Below are 16,316 nucleotides of genomic sequence, written 5' to 3'. Positions count from 1 at the left end.
AAATGAGATGCAAGACCGTTGCGAAATCGAATCGTCGAAAAAATGCAAGCGACGAAGAAACTGAAATGTTAACGAGATCGAAGGAAGCTAGAGATTGCGTTATTATATAATAACTAAAATTTGACGTGCAAGAGCACCTAATCTTGCTGACGAACGTATTAATACGTTGGAAAACGGATGTTTCGCTAATTACGAATTATAATACGCTGTTTGCGTCAATGGCACTCATGAATAAAAAGTGATAAAGTGGTGATGAGTGAAAAGAACAATTATTGATAAAACCCAGCTGGCAGTCCGATCTTAATATCGCGTTTTGAATTTTCATATCGAGTGTTCTCTGTAATTTACGAGACAGGCTGATCCACAAAAATATTTATAATATGGTATTTAAGTAAGTACCTAAAAACTATTAACTTAATGAAATCATTCTATGTATCTTAGATGTACATTTCTGGCGAAATGTTTGAGACCATTTGAATATTTCATGGACACATGTTAAAAATTATTTATAGGTATATATTGTATTATATAATAAAATATTATAATGTAATCTATTAATAAATTAAATTAAATATAATTAAATATAGTATATTATATTATATTATTATGTAATAAAAAATATACATACGTTTTTGATTTTTCAATTCTTATATTTGATTAATAGATACAAATTATACATACAGACATGTTCCGTTATTACGAAATTTCGGTATTTAAAAAAATAGAGGTGTTTTTCTTAAAAGACGTAGTGGTTTCAAATTTCTAACCGGCAGTATACATACACACTTATGTAAATATCCTGTGCACCATACGTGCAGATATTTAAAAATATCTGTTATCCTGGAAATTTTGTGTCTATTTTCACTGTATATCATATTTCAAATACTTTCGTGAATCGGTATGTATTACTTGCGATCCGCGAAGAAAGCCAGAAACGTAAGTTTCTTTCACGTGAAATCCTGGCGCGGCAATAGAGCCGAGAAAAGTTTAATAGTGCAAGAAGTAAGAGCGCATCGGCGAATTTAGAAACCTATTTAGGCAAAAAGCGCAACGTTTAATTACGCTTCGTGTTTAAAACCCACGAAAACGATGGTAACTGTTCGGAATAATACGTGTGACACGGAATTTCATATTTTGAAACTAAAATTTCATCTACGTTTATATACACACAGCCATTTTTTACTCAGAATTGCATTATTATATATTATATGTTAACTAAAATGATCTTCGTTCCCTGTGAAGAGAATGAATCATAAAATTACTTATACTGAGATGTCTGTTGCTTCGAACAAGTCACGTTTCTTGAATTACAGCTTTATCACAGTGGAATCATTCATTCAGTTCATCTCTCTTTTTTTCCCCGCAATGAAATTGCGTTCAAATTATAATTTTATCAGAAATCATACGATTTGTAAAGTAAACAATTTATCATCCACTGTATTTAGCGAAGCTACGATAAACTTTTTCGAAAATATATTAAGAGCAATAAAATCCGTGTTACGTCATCTGCAATAATCAAATCTATAAATATAGCGATACATCAAATTCCAAGACGGAACGTTTAATGAATGAATATTAGATTATGAATATTAAATAATGTGTCATGTTAGAATAAAATTGATTGTTTTGATTTCTTCTTGTTCTGTTATTCAATTTAGTTTTCTTCAGTACTATTAACAAAACGAGTATTCCTTACTTATTTATATACTTTCCACAGTACACAGAAAGAAATTTCTATTTCCCCTAAAGAATCTAAATAAACAATAACTACATCATTATTATAATACTACTCAATCACACAAATCAATAGTTTACTTTCAACTACTCGCACTCCTAAACAACAACCACAAATAATTATATTACCTAATTCCAACATTTTCGAATAATATTTTACATAACCTAGTCTCGAATATCATTTACTGGAATTTTAACATGTTTTGCCTGTTCCAGTGAAGATCGATATTCAGAATAATCCAAAATACACGGTATCGAATCACAAATGCTGTTAACCTGGGCTAAACATTGGTCTTGGGATGAAATTAGCGGCGCACGGTAATAATTATGTAAAAGTTGTGATTAAGGAAGCGGCGCGCGGCGACGACGGCGACCTTTAAACGACTGATCACGTTTGCACAATTCTTTTGGCGACCTCAAAGTCTGCGCAGATGCCCGGAGAGAATTTTTGCAAGAGTTCATTTGTTGTGGTGAATCTTTATCTGGAAGACTGCGAAGCGGTTGGACGACCTTTTTTTTCTTCGTCGCTTTCTGCGACAGTTTTGCTTGTTGATTCTCACGTGACGAAGAAATCCGATGCGTTTTGAATTCTTCATTAATATTATTAACACTAAAACTGCTGGATCGGTAAAATTAACTCACTGTAGGATTTTTATTTTTCAAGTATTTAAATTATGAAGGCGCTTTTGCGAAAGATTTTCAATTAAATTTGTCTATTTATGTATATACACTACTAAAAAAACCCTTCGAATCTCAAAAAACATATTGTTCTAATTTTTACAAAAAACTGGATATAAATTACTCTAATTGCTCGGTAGTTTTAGTGTTAACAATAAAGATACCGGCACGTTGTATACACCTATTCCTAGTGTAATCAGTCAAATAACTAGTTATAAAATAAAACAAAATTTTTAAACGAACTGCTAAAATGATCCAAACATACCCGAGGCTCAAGAAATTAACACTAGGAAGTCTATAGTATTTACGTTCAATGAGTCGAAGCACTAAATTTAAGATTACTTTCCATTTTTATTTCGCTTTCACTGTTATCTTATATTAAACTTTTTTTGTATATTCGATATTTTTATTTTTCTCTTCTTTTTGTTTTCTTGTGTATGCCCTTGTGCACCTTTTTTCCCTTTTGTACACCCAAGAATATAACCCATAAGTGATAATAGTAAATAAATAAAACTAAATTCACGTGTTAGAGAATATAAGAAGAACAGCAATTATTACTATTAGCTAACAGTAATGTCAAATGTCAGTGAGTTGTTCATTTCTGGGATGTATTTGTATCAGTTCACAATAACCCATTAAAGATCAAAACGTCAAACAGTTTGCAATATCGTTTATGTTGTTTTTATTTTTTATTTGTGTGAACGGTAGTTCCTGAAATCAACTTGTATAACTGGATTCCTTACTAAAAAGTACACGATTCTGTTATTTACTACATTCTTCCGGCTGCGGTAGCTTCTAAAATATTCAAATAGGAACAATTATATAAGTGACAAATATTTTTGTAAAACTGACATTATCATAGGATTAAAATGTAATACATATTTAACGGATATTTAAAATGAACCTTAAAACGATATATACATTATACCAGTAAAAAAGAAATTTGGTTTCAGACTTTAATCGTGGCACAGAAAATGTGGATGCTGTACTCGAAAAGAAAGGAAAGGTTATAAAAAACTTGTCCTTTTTTAAAGTGAGTATATCGGAGGGTCGATCAATATGTTGCTCTCAACCTCTGTCCTTCGAAAAGAACGAGCGCACAGAAAAATTGTTAAGCATACGAAAAATGCCATTGCCAATATGCATTGACATTCTCTTGTCATTTCTCTACAAGGTTGCATCAGTGTTGTTATTTAACTGCAACTAAATATCTATCTTAGAATGCAAGTTAAACGAGAGTGGGAGTAACTTATTTATCGATTTCCCTCTCGCAATAATCAGTATTATGGAAAATTCGATTTGAAGAACGGAAACAAGGCAAGAATAATAAACAAATATAAATATTCAATGTTATGATACGAATATTATAAATTATCCAGTTGAATAAAATTATATTAAAACAAAGTCTTACCTATAATAATATTTAAAGATAATGAAATAATATTGTCAACCGAGTGAGAACCAATCCGAATAAATCATTCAAATAAATCAAAATGAATGATTCGGATAGAATAATTTACCGCGTATAAGGAATAATTTTCATGCGAATGTGATATTCGAATAACCAGCATTTCTTCGGTTAATTCTCTTCGACAAGTATTTAGTTGAAACTATCCGAAGAATGCCCATGTCCGGTAATAACATCGAAGCCAATACTTACGAATAGATTCCTTGAATTTTAAACCGCGTTATCTCGAAAGCGGAAATATGTGACTTAAAGCCAAAGATATAACTTCGTATAAGTTATAATTGCATGAAATTCTTCTTTCACTTATCTTACCGGAATAAAATTTGTAAAAGACAATTCTGCATATCACGGTGCATTAACCCATTTATATCATTGGCGTATAATGTGTGTACTTGCATTAGATTGTCAATGAATGGTCATTCAATATTAGCATACTATTATAGTATTATCATTATTAGTTAATGTATTATTATAATTTTATATTATAATAAAATATGTAAGAATTATATGTTTATATGAAAAAATAAATAATTCATCGTTGAAAGAATTAGTATAATTTCAAGCTTTAAGATAACATGTATACTCATCAAACGCAGTTAACTGGATAACACTAACCGTACCGGTACATTATATACACCTATTCTTACTGTAACCGGTAAAATAACAGATTATAAAATAAAGCTAAACAAATTAAATGGTTAATTTTTCTTAGCACAAACAGAAACAAAAGGAAAGACAAAAATTGAAAAAGTGAAATATTTAGTGATAATGGGATACTTTCCACTCAGTCGTATGATGCAAATGTTAGTTACTGTTGTCACTAAAGATTAACTATTGCGAATTATTAACACTACCAGCGAACTATTTTTGCAGTGGTCTCAGTACCGCGCGATTACGACGAGTTCAAAGATCATGTCATGGTACGTTGGGGGTCCCGATAAAGTAATCGACGCTTGTGGAAAATTTCGAAATAATGTATTTATCAATCGAAGAAGATGCGAATGTACATGGCGCGCGTCATTGAAACTATTAAACGGAGGAACATTATTTTCGAATGAAATGAGGCGATTCTATCAATGTTTTGCAAGCTCGATGAAATATAGTACCGTTCAAACTCGTCGAATGATCAAATTCGACTTTATTTTCATAACAAATGGAACTGTTAACAACAATGAAGATCCTCTTGTTCCCTTCTAACTGCTATTCATTTTGTCTCCAATTCACTATTATTAAACTTTACGATGTCGACAGTTATAGACGAGAACGAGTAAGTTATTTTTCTGTAATCGAAAGTTAATGAAAAACTAGTTTGATTGTGATAGCTGCTTTACTGCACCACGATCGTAATTTACCGTTTTGATGGAAACGTTAAGCAATCAGATCTTTACTGTTAATCCATTATCCTGGAATAACAGATTGGTCACGCGCAGATGATTTCTATTTGCATTTAATGAATATACAGGGAATATTTAGTAACTAGAGCAAGCTGTAACTCTGTTTCTAATGAAATTAAAAGAACTTTGAGGAGGAAAACTTTGCAGTATTTGACGAGTTCTTGTATCATATTCCAATGCCAGGCTTCTTAAAAACGCATAGAAGCAGTCGTAAATTGCGATTGCATTTTTTTTTAAATGGAAGTCTATACCTTTTTGCACAAATCGACTCCTTCCGTCATTTTATATCAATGAAAGATTTAAGGTGCGATCATTAAAAAGTCAATATTTTCTGAGATATTTTACTTTGAAATTCCATTGGAAGTAAGCTGTTAATAAATAAGATATTATGATAGTGATTCCAATATAACAAAATGTTCCTACAATAGTGAAATTTCAAAGTAAAGTATTTTAGAGAATATTAATTTTCAATGATAGTACCTTAAGCCTTTCTTACGTGAACTGACACAAAGAAACGATTTGTGTAACAAAAATAAAGAGTTCCAATTAAAAAGAAGTGCAATTATACTTTGCGGCTGCTTAAATGCGTTTATGAAAAGACTGGTGTTGTAGTATGATACAGTTTGTTAGATAATGAAAAGTTTTCTTTTACAATTTTCTTCTAATTCCATTAGAAACTGATTTATAGTCTGTCCCAATTATTAGATACACTCTATATATTTTATATTCGTTGTACGTAAGAAACTTAATATCATTCTGTTGTCTGGTATAAATAATTTCTTGTTTCTTGTGTTTATGATATATTAGACAGGATGTATATAATTGTAATGTGAAAGTCTTATCGAAAGAAACTTGTTTTTAAGTTCGTAAAGAATAACAAATATTGATTATACAAATTAACCATCGCAAAACAAATGTTTCCTTGATTACCAATTTCCGCAAAAATCTTTTCGAAGATACTACCAACAGAAGCGTTAGTCTTTTTTTTCAATCTAATATAACTAACTAGCAACTTAGACCGAATATAAGAAAAATAGAGTCAATAATCAAGAAAAATACACTATTAAAAGCTATTATCAAATTAACTCCTTGCGCTATGATTTATTTCTTAGCTAAGATCGATACAACTTCTTTACCGTTAATAATTATTAGAAAAAGAAAGAATTTTGATGCTTGTTCTATTTCTATGTTTACTTCAAAGGTTAACGGTTCATAATAGAAAAGTAAAATTTAATTTATATTTAAAGAAAATAAATAACACTCAGACATTGTAAGTCAAGGAGTTAAATAAGAGATATAATTCTAAATCATTGTGAACTGTTTACTATCTTAATTTTCGGACAACAGAGTGTTCTAGACATGAAAAACATGCATTTCAAGAATGAACTGAAGTATGTTATATATACCATTGTTGTGTATACAATTTACAAATACATATAGTCCCAAGTAGTAAAATAAAGAGTTGAAATAAATAATATAATGTAAATGAATGAATAAAATGAATTATCTATACTGATTGAAGTTATAATGAAAATATTGAGAATATAATACTATATGAAATTTTAAAGGAAAAGAACAATCCTTTCTTCTGCACAAAAAATGAACGTTCTTCTTCATTCTTTCATCAATAATATTTTCAAAACATTGATGCAACGAAGAGATTGTGTCGATTTTCATTTATAAAATAATTTCAAGCAAATATTATACAATGTATCTGCTAAGTAAGCTGTATATGTAATCTGACGAGGGAAAATATCAAATGTGTTTTGGAACAAAACACATCAAGTGACTCATTTCGGAATTTAATTGTTCTGTAGCTTAAATACTGTTTCACTTTCGATTTCGTAAAACATATCCGTAATTCGTTTCGTAATCTTCGAAAGTATGTTTCACATTCCAGTTCGTTTTAATTGTTTATGTAACGAGATCACGTTCTTATAATTTCTAACAATTCAAACAGAAATATTTGTTTCAAGTCACAACAAAATTATGATACATAAATATACGACCATGTGAACAAAGTAATTAAAGATTTAGAAAGATGATAGAAAAGTTAAAAAAAAATAAAAAGTATTAATTTTATTTAACTGAACTCTCACCTCCATCTAGTAGATCTTCTGGAAACGATAATGTGGGTAATGAAGATCGCTGCAATAACTCAAGGTGTAAAAAATTAAAGAATTTCGCGCAACAATTCAAACTTCGTAGATATTTGAAAATTTAAATTTCGTTAAAGTAATATAATTTATGAAAATCGAAAGTATTAAACGCTTTCACTTAACAGCACTTTAGGATCGTTATGTATCATGAAAGATACAATTTTAAAACATTAAAACAAACAGGACATGTATTTTTCTACGGCTTGAAAACGTTCACCCTTTGTAAATTATTCATCGTTTATAAATTATTCACGATAAGATGTCATTGGTAGAAATAGATACGTATAGCAATAAATGCAAATCGAAAAAGAAAAAAAGTTAATGACCACATTTTTTACCTGTAACACACAAACTACGTAGATTCATGCAAATTCAATTTTTTTATTAATCTTCAAAAATGTCAGTTAAATAATGATTTCTCAATTAAAGGTTTTCTTAAATCAAAAATACGACCAAAAATTAACCTTATTCTAACTCAGATCGAATCGAAACCAAAACATTATTAAATACTATTAAAAATTATTACGCAGAAGTTTATCACAATAATTTATAATTATTATTTTATTACTTAAATTTTCATACATATTATTAAATAGTAAATATTATTAAAATTTATCGATTCTTATATTTTACATGTCCATAAATAAAGGAAGATAGACATTGTCATGAATCAGGGAAAATGCTTTTGACAGAAACCTCAAAAATTAAGGCGAAGAAAAATTATTGTTATCATAAAAACATTAATCACTTTAGCAAGATAATTTTCGAACCAAGTTCATTATATTTTTATCGAAACGACGCGTCTTGAGTCACGTGAATTTTATTGCAGCACTTTTAATAGATTTATTAACATTGATCAAAGACCTAAGACAAAGGGTTGTATTTGCATGCTATCATAAAAAGCGATGCGATTCTCTACATCGTTCGATATCCGTTATCTTTGCCAACCTATTATTAAAATGTTCTAACATGATATCACATGATATCACAATAGTGAACAATTACAAATTTCCTAAGATTTGAATTTATTGATTTATTATTTTAAATTCAAATCTATTTGACATATCTCAATAAGTCGTCGTTAGAATATCTGCAAATAAAATGTTAATATTCTTTATGAACCAATTTGAGAAAGCTTAATACAACTTGAAACTACAATAAGTATTCGATACATTTTTATTTGTTTCCTAATCACTTGAAAATTTTAGAAAACTGCGATTTTCCAGGTGAGTACTGTAGGATTTATTTATTAAAAATCCCACGTGTTGCAGTGGTAGGGAATAAAAAAAGAAAAGATACACTCACTTGGTAACAATACAAAAATCTGAAGAACACATTATTTTAATATAACTCGCTGACTCGGTAATAAAAAAACACGCCGCTCGCTCACTCGCTCAGGGTTACTCGCCAACTGTGCCGCGTTTTCCCTGTCCTCCGTCCTCGTTGTCTTTCTCTTTTCTTCTATCCCTTTTTACACTCGGTCACTCACTCACTCACTCATTCGTTACCCTTAGCCACGCAAAATTCCTAGGCACTAAACCGAGATCACCCGAAAACATCCACTCTGTCCCAAACGCTCTTCAGTCACACTCCACGTTCTTCCAAACCGTTTTGCAGGCATACGTCCTCATCCGTTCAGTGATTTGCAACATCCACTCTGACTCATTCTAACTTTCACTCATCTAGAAAAACCCTACAGTACTGTAGTCATAAAGTAATCTCATAAGATCTGAATTTACATAAACATTTACATTCGAGACACTGTAACGTACAACTCTACACAAACTCACATATTTACAAACGATTTTACGAAAATGCCAGTTCAACCCATATTTATCTCTATTATAAAAGATTTTATAATTAATTAACCTTTTTATCACAACTTGCATAAATTAAACGATGATCACATAAATCTATTCTGATGTTTATTATTTAAAAGAAAGTAACTAAATTATTTTCAGTATAACATAGACATTGAGAAGTCGATTAACACGTTGACCACCCAACACATACTCAAATTAATCACACAATTAAAGCAATTTTCCTAAGGAAATAGAAACTGAAAAATCATGATTTTCACAGAGATTACTGTCTTAACCTTCCTGCATCTGATAGATCCAACAAAATTGTTGTTGAGAAAATTACTTTTTAAAACTCTATAAAAAGATATATCACGTATAGGTAACATGGCAGTCATCGCATTAATAAACTTTCGATGAGAAAAAGGATCTCCAAAGCGACAATCTTCATTTTCCTTGGCGGGTTTTTCTCTTTTTTACACAACGAAACGTAAAATATATAATTATAAATAAATAAAGTAGAAATTCACTACATGCAGCAATGAAAAATGATATATCGCTTAGTACACGACGAGAGATTTTTACAATCACGACAAAGCAAACGAGTGAATAACTAACATCGATCGATGGAATTAGGCAGGACACTCGGCGATAAAAATTGCAAAAACGATGAACCAGTTACATAACTGCGTTTGACAAGTACACGCGTCACCCTAAAACCCAAAACAATACTAATTTTTTTGGCAATTAATTATTTATTTTCTCGAATAAACATGTAAACTTTTTTCATTTTTAATTAGTCTTTCATTTTATTACATGTTAGGTCCATTTTTCCTGCATTCGACGTGTGTATACGTCATTGTTTGATTTCATTGTACACCCAACGGGAGATTTTTGAAACTGAATTTCCCAATTAACTGGTCAACGATAAGTGGAAGAAGGAAATTAATGGCTCGATCGCACGCGACAGGTCACTGTCACTGGACACACGATGCAACAGGAGAGCCCGCACAGCAGCTGAACAATGGAAGGGTCATTATCTAAGTGATTAGTGCACACATCAGACACGAAGTGCCGTGCGCGATTGACTATGCAGAACGGAACACCGACCGCAGCCTGATTTCTCAGGAAGAAAGTTGATATCCACGTGGATCTAATTTTGTCTGTAGATCGTGTTGCCGCTTTGCGGACTGCGCGTCTCTTGCCTCTAATATAATAATAGAGACGCAGGCCAAGATAAGCAGCCTTGTATTATTTCGCGTGTGCATATTATCCAATGGTTTTTTTAATACATCTGTTGCATATTCAACCTGTTAACTGTGGAATATAGTTTGAAAAATCTTTCGTTTCGCGCGTGATAAAATCAAACACTGAAATCTGTAATCGTCAAACACGACGAATGCATCTAGGGTATATTTTACTGGAAAATCAAAGCAAAACAAAAAAGAATTATATGTTTATGTGATAAAATAAAGAATTCATCGTTGAAAGAATTAGTGTCAGAGAAATGACATTATTTCTCTGTTGTCAATGATTATACCTTAGATCACACAGCGATATAGAATAAGATTGGAACTTTTGCCTATTTTCAATAAATTATTAATAACAAAGTAGTTAAACTGATCACGGTTCAAAGAGGAATCATAGGGTAAGGAGTTTAGATGCCGTGTACACTCGTTAAACGCAGTATTTAACTATTATACATTACAAAGACTTATCTGGAAGTTGTTATAAATATATATGTTGTTTGTTAAGTACAAATTAATTCATGTCGAGAGTAAATGTAGAGAATTGATTAATGTTTGTACGAAGTTAAGAGTTAGTATAAAGAATTCATTATGAAGGATAAAATTCGAAGAACAATGGTATTCATAACCATAAATTAACCTATATCAATATACCTTTCTTTCTTGTTTGTTTTTAATCATAGAACGTGCTTACATCGTCTTATACGAATGCAAATATTGGATCTATCCTCGCATGCTCATGTAAAGTACGAATCATTTGTCTATATAGGGTTGATTGCCATCCAACTGCCTCCATAGTATTTCCTTTATTAAGGCTTTTGAAAAATACATTATTTCCAACATTTCTTAAATTTTTAAATATTAAATTAATATTGAGCAGTAAGTATTTACATATTCATATGTTACGATTTCTTTTATTAATAAACTTTATTTATACTGTATAATAAAAAATAAACTGTTATTAAGACGAATAAATATATACATATATGCGTGTTCGGTAAAATGATCTACCGTTGGCAGTGAAACAATTTATAAAAGAAAGTAAAGATTTGTCAGAGTTGAGTACACTTTACTTAATAAATTCCTACTGTCTATGATTAGACAGTACACGTTTCACGTGGAAAAGATTAAATCAAGAACTACTTACTTTCAACCTAAATGATTCTTACCGGCTATGGCTAGATAACACATGATCAAATCAGCAAGAATCACTTGGAGGGTTGTGTACACTTTACCAAACTGATTCTTGCCGCTTACAATTGCACATCATGTGACCCAAATGGCATGAACCAACTGGAGGGTTGGATGCACACCACTCCCACTGATCCTTTCCGCTTATAGCTGCATCGTGTGCGATCGAAGCAACAAAAGTCAATTGGAAGGTTATGTACAATCTACTTAACTGGTTCTTACCGCGTATGGTCAGGCAGCATGCGGTTTAAGCGACAAAAATCAACTGGAGAGTTGCGTGCACCCTAGTTAACATTAAAATCACTAGAACAATCAAAATGACCGCTTTCAAATTTCTTGTTCCATTGTTATTAAAATCTTAGAGAATACATTTTCAGGTAGGAATTACAGAAATTGAATAAATTGAATAAATTAAATAAATTGAATAATTTTATTAATAATTCAATACTAATTTAAATAATCGAATAGCCAAATTAAGTAAATCAAATAACTTAAGCAATCAAGTGAATTAAGCGCAGCAAATGAATTCAATAATTTTATTAAATTAAGTAAGTTAATACACTTATGAAAAAAATGAAAAAATACAATTTTTCTTAGAAAACTCCAAACTGTTAGTTACTTAGGTTGTTCGGTAATTTCAGTATTAAATAACTCATACCATTCGCGTCTGAAACACATAATGCGTTGCACACAAGTAACAGCAATTATGTGTGCTCAACATTGTTTTCAATTATTCATTTCATGTTAAGCTAACGATTAGATAGCGTATCATCTAAAATGAATCATCTTATAAAGATTCACCTTACAGTAGAGTGCAATTGTAATTAATCAGAGTGCTATCTCGTCAAATTAGAAGATAACTGTTAATCAATTAGTATCGTACATAGTTCGCGTGCGGGTTGACACGGTTTGTCAACGTCAACGAGTTTTAACCAGTTAAGTGCGTTCGACGAGTATACACGTCATCTTAAAATCAAAACGATATTACATAATTCTTTGAACGATCAATTATTTATTTTTTCAAATAAACGTGTAATTCTTCTTCGTTTTGCTTTAGATTTTCATTAGAATATATTATAGATGCATTTAGCCTGCGTTAGATGAGCATACACTTCACTATCTAATATCATTGCGAGCATTATCAAAGATTCTTATAATTAAATTCCACAATTAACAAATCAAGAGGAGTCATGAGTCATTACTTAGTCTTCGAAGGTTTCACAACAAGATCCTAGCCCTGAGTAAGGCTGAACGAGATTATCACTAGAACCACCAGATAATGCGCCAGAATGACTCTTTCCTGATTGCTTTCTTCACAATTGTTGAAAACATAACAAATGCTTCTCTGAGATATCATTAGAGATATTGACTTATCCAAACGCAAACTGAATTGTAAATCAATTGAAATCTCAATAGATACACTCTCGCAGCTTTTACAGAAAAATGTAACACTAACCGTATCGGGAACCGATCAAATGATCGGATTTAAAATTCTACATTTCCTTTCGTTCATTTAATTTTATATCAATCCCTATATGATCCAATTAATCAGTTTCTTAACTTTTGTCTCTCTTTTTGTTTCTGTTACCACTAAAAAGAACGTATCATCCAACTTATTTACCTTTATTTCGTAACCAGTCAAAAAAGTCCATTTGACTACTAATTTTAGTGTTAAACAGACTTCGCTGGTGATCACGTTGAATTTTCTAACTATCGGCTGTCAAAGAGACGCTTTATAAATAACAACATTATTCTTAGAGGATCTACAAACACAGAGAAGGATAAACGAGGTTGCCCTTTAGGGAAAGCACTGCGCTAAGGCTGGCTCAGCTACATCGAGTAACTTATTGTTAGTCACAATGAATAGATTACTTACTAGACAGTAAACAATTTTTTAACGATTTTTTAAATTAGTGTATAAAAAAGTGTCCAGACTGGAATAGAATATAAGATATTAATAAATATGTACTAATGAATCCACTTAAAGAAATGCATGTGGTTAGGTTTAGTTAATTACTTAAATAATATCGAAAAATCCAGTAAAACGGATCCACAGAAGGTTATTGCGTTTCTCGTATTATTACTATAGTAATTAATCGTATAAATCAATCGTAGAAATTACTCTACAGCTAATATAATTCATTCAAATTCATCAAATATTTATAATCTCATATGTAAACCTTTATAAATCATTGATTACTGTATTTCAATAGGACTTTAAAACATTTAAATGGCACGCGATATATGAAGATATACAATCAATAAATGAATAATTTAAATTTAATACAATACCGACTATGTCATTAGTGAGTCTTCCTGCATTAATGATTATACCCTCTCGTATATTAAAATATACAACTATAAGAAAAAAAAATTTAAACAAATGAATGAATAACTTAAATAATTTTGAACTTAAATAATTAAGAAAATGTTATGAATTAAGGAAATGAAATATATATATAATATTATTTATTAATTTTCTACGCTAATTTTGTATATATTAAAATATATAAAGACAGAAATATAATTTTATTCGAAGTTTAAAAATGATTTCATAAAATTCTCATATAACCACGCATTCAAAATCAATATTATTAGTAATCGATTCTTATACGTGAGAGGTGTGCGACTATAAATGATTTTCCGATGTCGGTATGGAGACGATATTACATTTCAAACGCGCAACTGTAAGTTATGAGGCGGATAAGTAAAACGAAAACACGAATCTCTTGTCTATGATATACAAGATGGTGCTCATAAATGTTTATAAGTTTTCTTCCTCGAAAGTTAGTGGAAATATAGGTTAAAACTTTTCGTGTGATTTTGAGAACGATAAAGTTTTCAAAATTTTGAAGACATTTATTAAAAATATTTGTTTACACTTCGTATAAATAGAAAAATGTGATTAAAATACTTTCGAAGGAATATTATTATAAGTAAGTTTATTATTTTTAAAAAATTTGAATTAAATATGGCGAGGTTACTATTATTTGCCTCACTGCAATAACAATTATTTATAATATTCAAAACTACCAAAAATTACAGAATATTATAAGAAGATTCAAAAAATATAAAAAAAAAGAAATTATTTTTAGTTAAATTAAAGTGTCATAAACCACATCTACTCGTTTATATTTTTATTAACATTTGTATTCCAGTTATCATATTTTTCCATTAGTTTTAGGCAACAATGAGTCTTTAATTACACAAAATTAATACGAAGCATGACCATGATTTAAGTTTCATAAATCTCCATTCACTTCACATTTAATAAATATCATAAAATAATTTTTAATAATGAAATTAATGTCTGTTAAAAATGTTTAAAAATGATTTATCCATTCGAAGAATTTTAACTCCACCAAATTTAAAGGCAAAGTTACTCAACGACTAAATACTGCACGAAGATAAGTAGGTAAATTGTTTCGAATCGATCTATCGAGACGTTCAACCAAAAAAGTGATTAGGAAGTCCCAGACATCGGTGCTGCGACAAGATGTGCGTGTGGTCTAACGTAATAAGATCGTTTCATACGTGATAAAATGTCAGCTGGCAGTTAGCAATATGATAAGCTTTCGGGCTGCACGACGACGTCCTCGTATAAAGTTCGAGAAATCGTACGAGTCAGCATACGCGGTCTCGTGATTGTTCCGCAATTTTACCCAGTGCATCGAACAAACGAAATGCCGCGATATACGAGCGTTATTGGCAACTTAATGAAGTCAATATGCTTTTAATCTATTATTCATAGACAAGTTTCCATTTTTCTCGTTCAAAGTGCAATTGCAAGGAGTCGAAGATATCGGTCACGTAAGATCGGAAAGAATTACAAAACTTTCCAAACACCTTGTGATATGGACTTGAATATTTCTCTATAAAATATCTAATAAATTTTATGTTTCTTATAATATTAAGACTTAAAAATTGTTATTTTTAAAAATAAATTAAAGATTTTAAGATCGAAGAATCGGACCTGAAATGTTTCCTAATAATTTTTTCAGGAACAGGACTAAACAAATTGATAAAAATATGTGCGTACGTGTGACAGACAAACTCCATTGTGTCACATTTGTAAAGTTGCATCACCGTGTCTAGAATTGTAAATCTCCAAAAGCAATCTAAAATTAGTGCGCTCAACAATCCAAAGAACGAAAAGGGTGTCTGGCTCGCCATTATTTTACGTAGCATTTTATACGCAGTGACTTTAATACTGTATATTATTATGTAAAATTTAATGGAAAATCTGTTTATTAAAATTTAATAACTTTGTAATTTAATTCAAGGCATAGCAGTGAGTTACTGTCATGTCTAGAAATCAAATGTATTATCCATTATATTTATTTAACAAGTTTTTATTTATTCAAGTATCTACAGAATAATTATTAATTATATAACACAATAAATAAGAATCGATCATAACTAAAAAATTATGACATACACGAAATGACAAACGTTTTTAATGCTTTTTGCTTCTCATGAATTAAAAGATTGCCAGCATACGTTTTGCAGATAATACGTACTATTTTTTAATACTTCAATCATTTTTGTATCCATTTTTACGTAACAGATTTTCAAATCTACAACACTTTCATATTACCTTTTATGTTGCGCTTGAGATAGGTAAAAATCTGTTAAAACTATATTAA

The 16,316-nt window shown here is 30.3% G+C and overlaps 1 protein-coding gene across 6 annotated transcripts in view; it reads right to left on the bottom strand.

Moving 5' to 3' along the window:
- Nucleotides 1-16,316, bottom strand: part of Pino (protein pinocchio) — a 122,713-nt gene that overhangs the window by 102,487 nt on the left and 3,910 nt on the right. The gene's annotated exons all lie outside the window — the stretch shown is intronic.

Source organism: Nomia melanderi, chromosome 11 (assembly GCF_051020985.1).
Source record: "Nomia melanderi isolate GNS246 chromosome 11, iyNomMela1, whole genome shotgun sequence".
In the NCBI taxonomy this organism is placed as follows: Eukaryota; Metazoa; Arthropoda; class Insecta; order Hymenoptera; family Halictidae; genus Nomia; species Nomia melanderi.
This window is presented reverse-complemented; position numbering and strand designations above follow the sequence as displayed.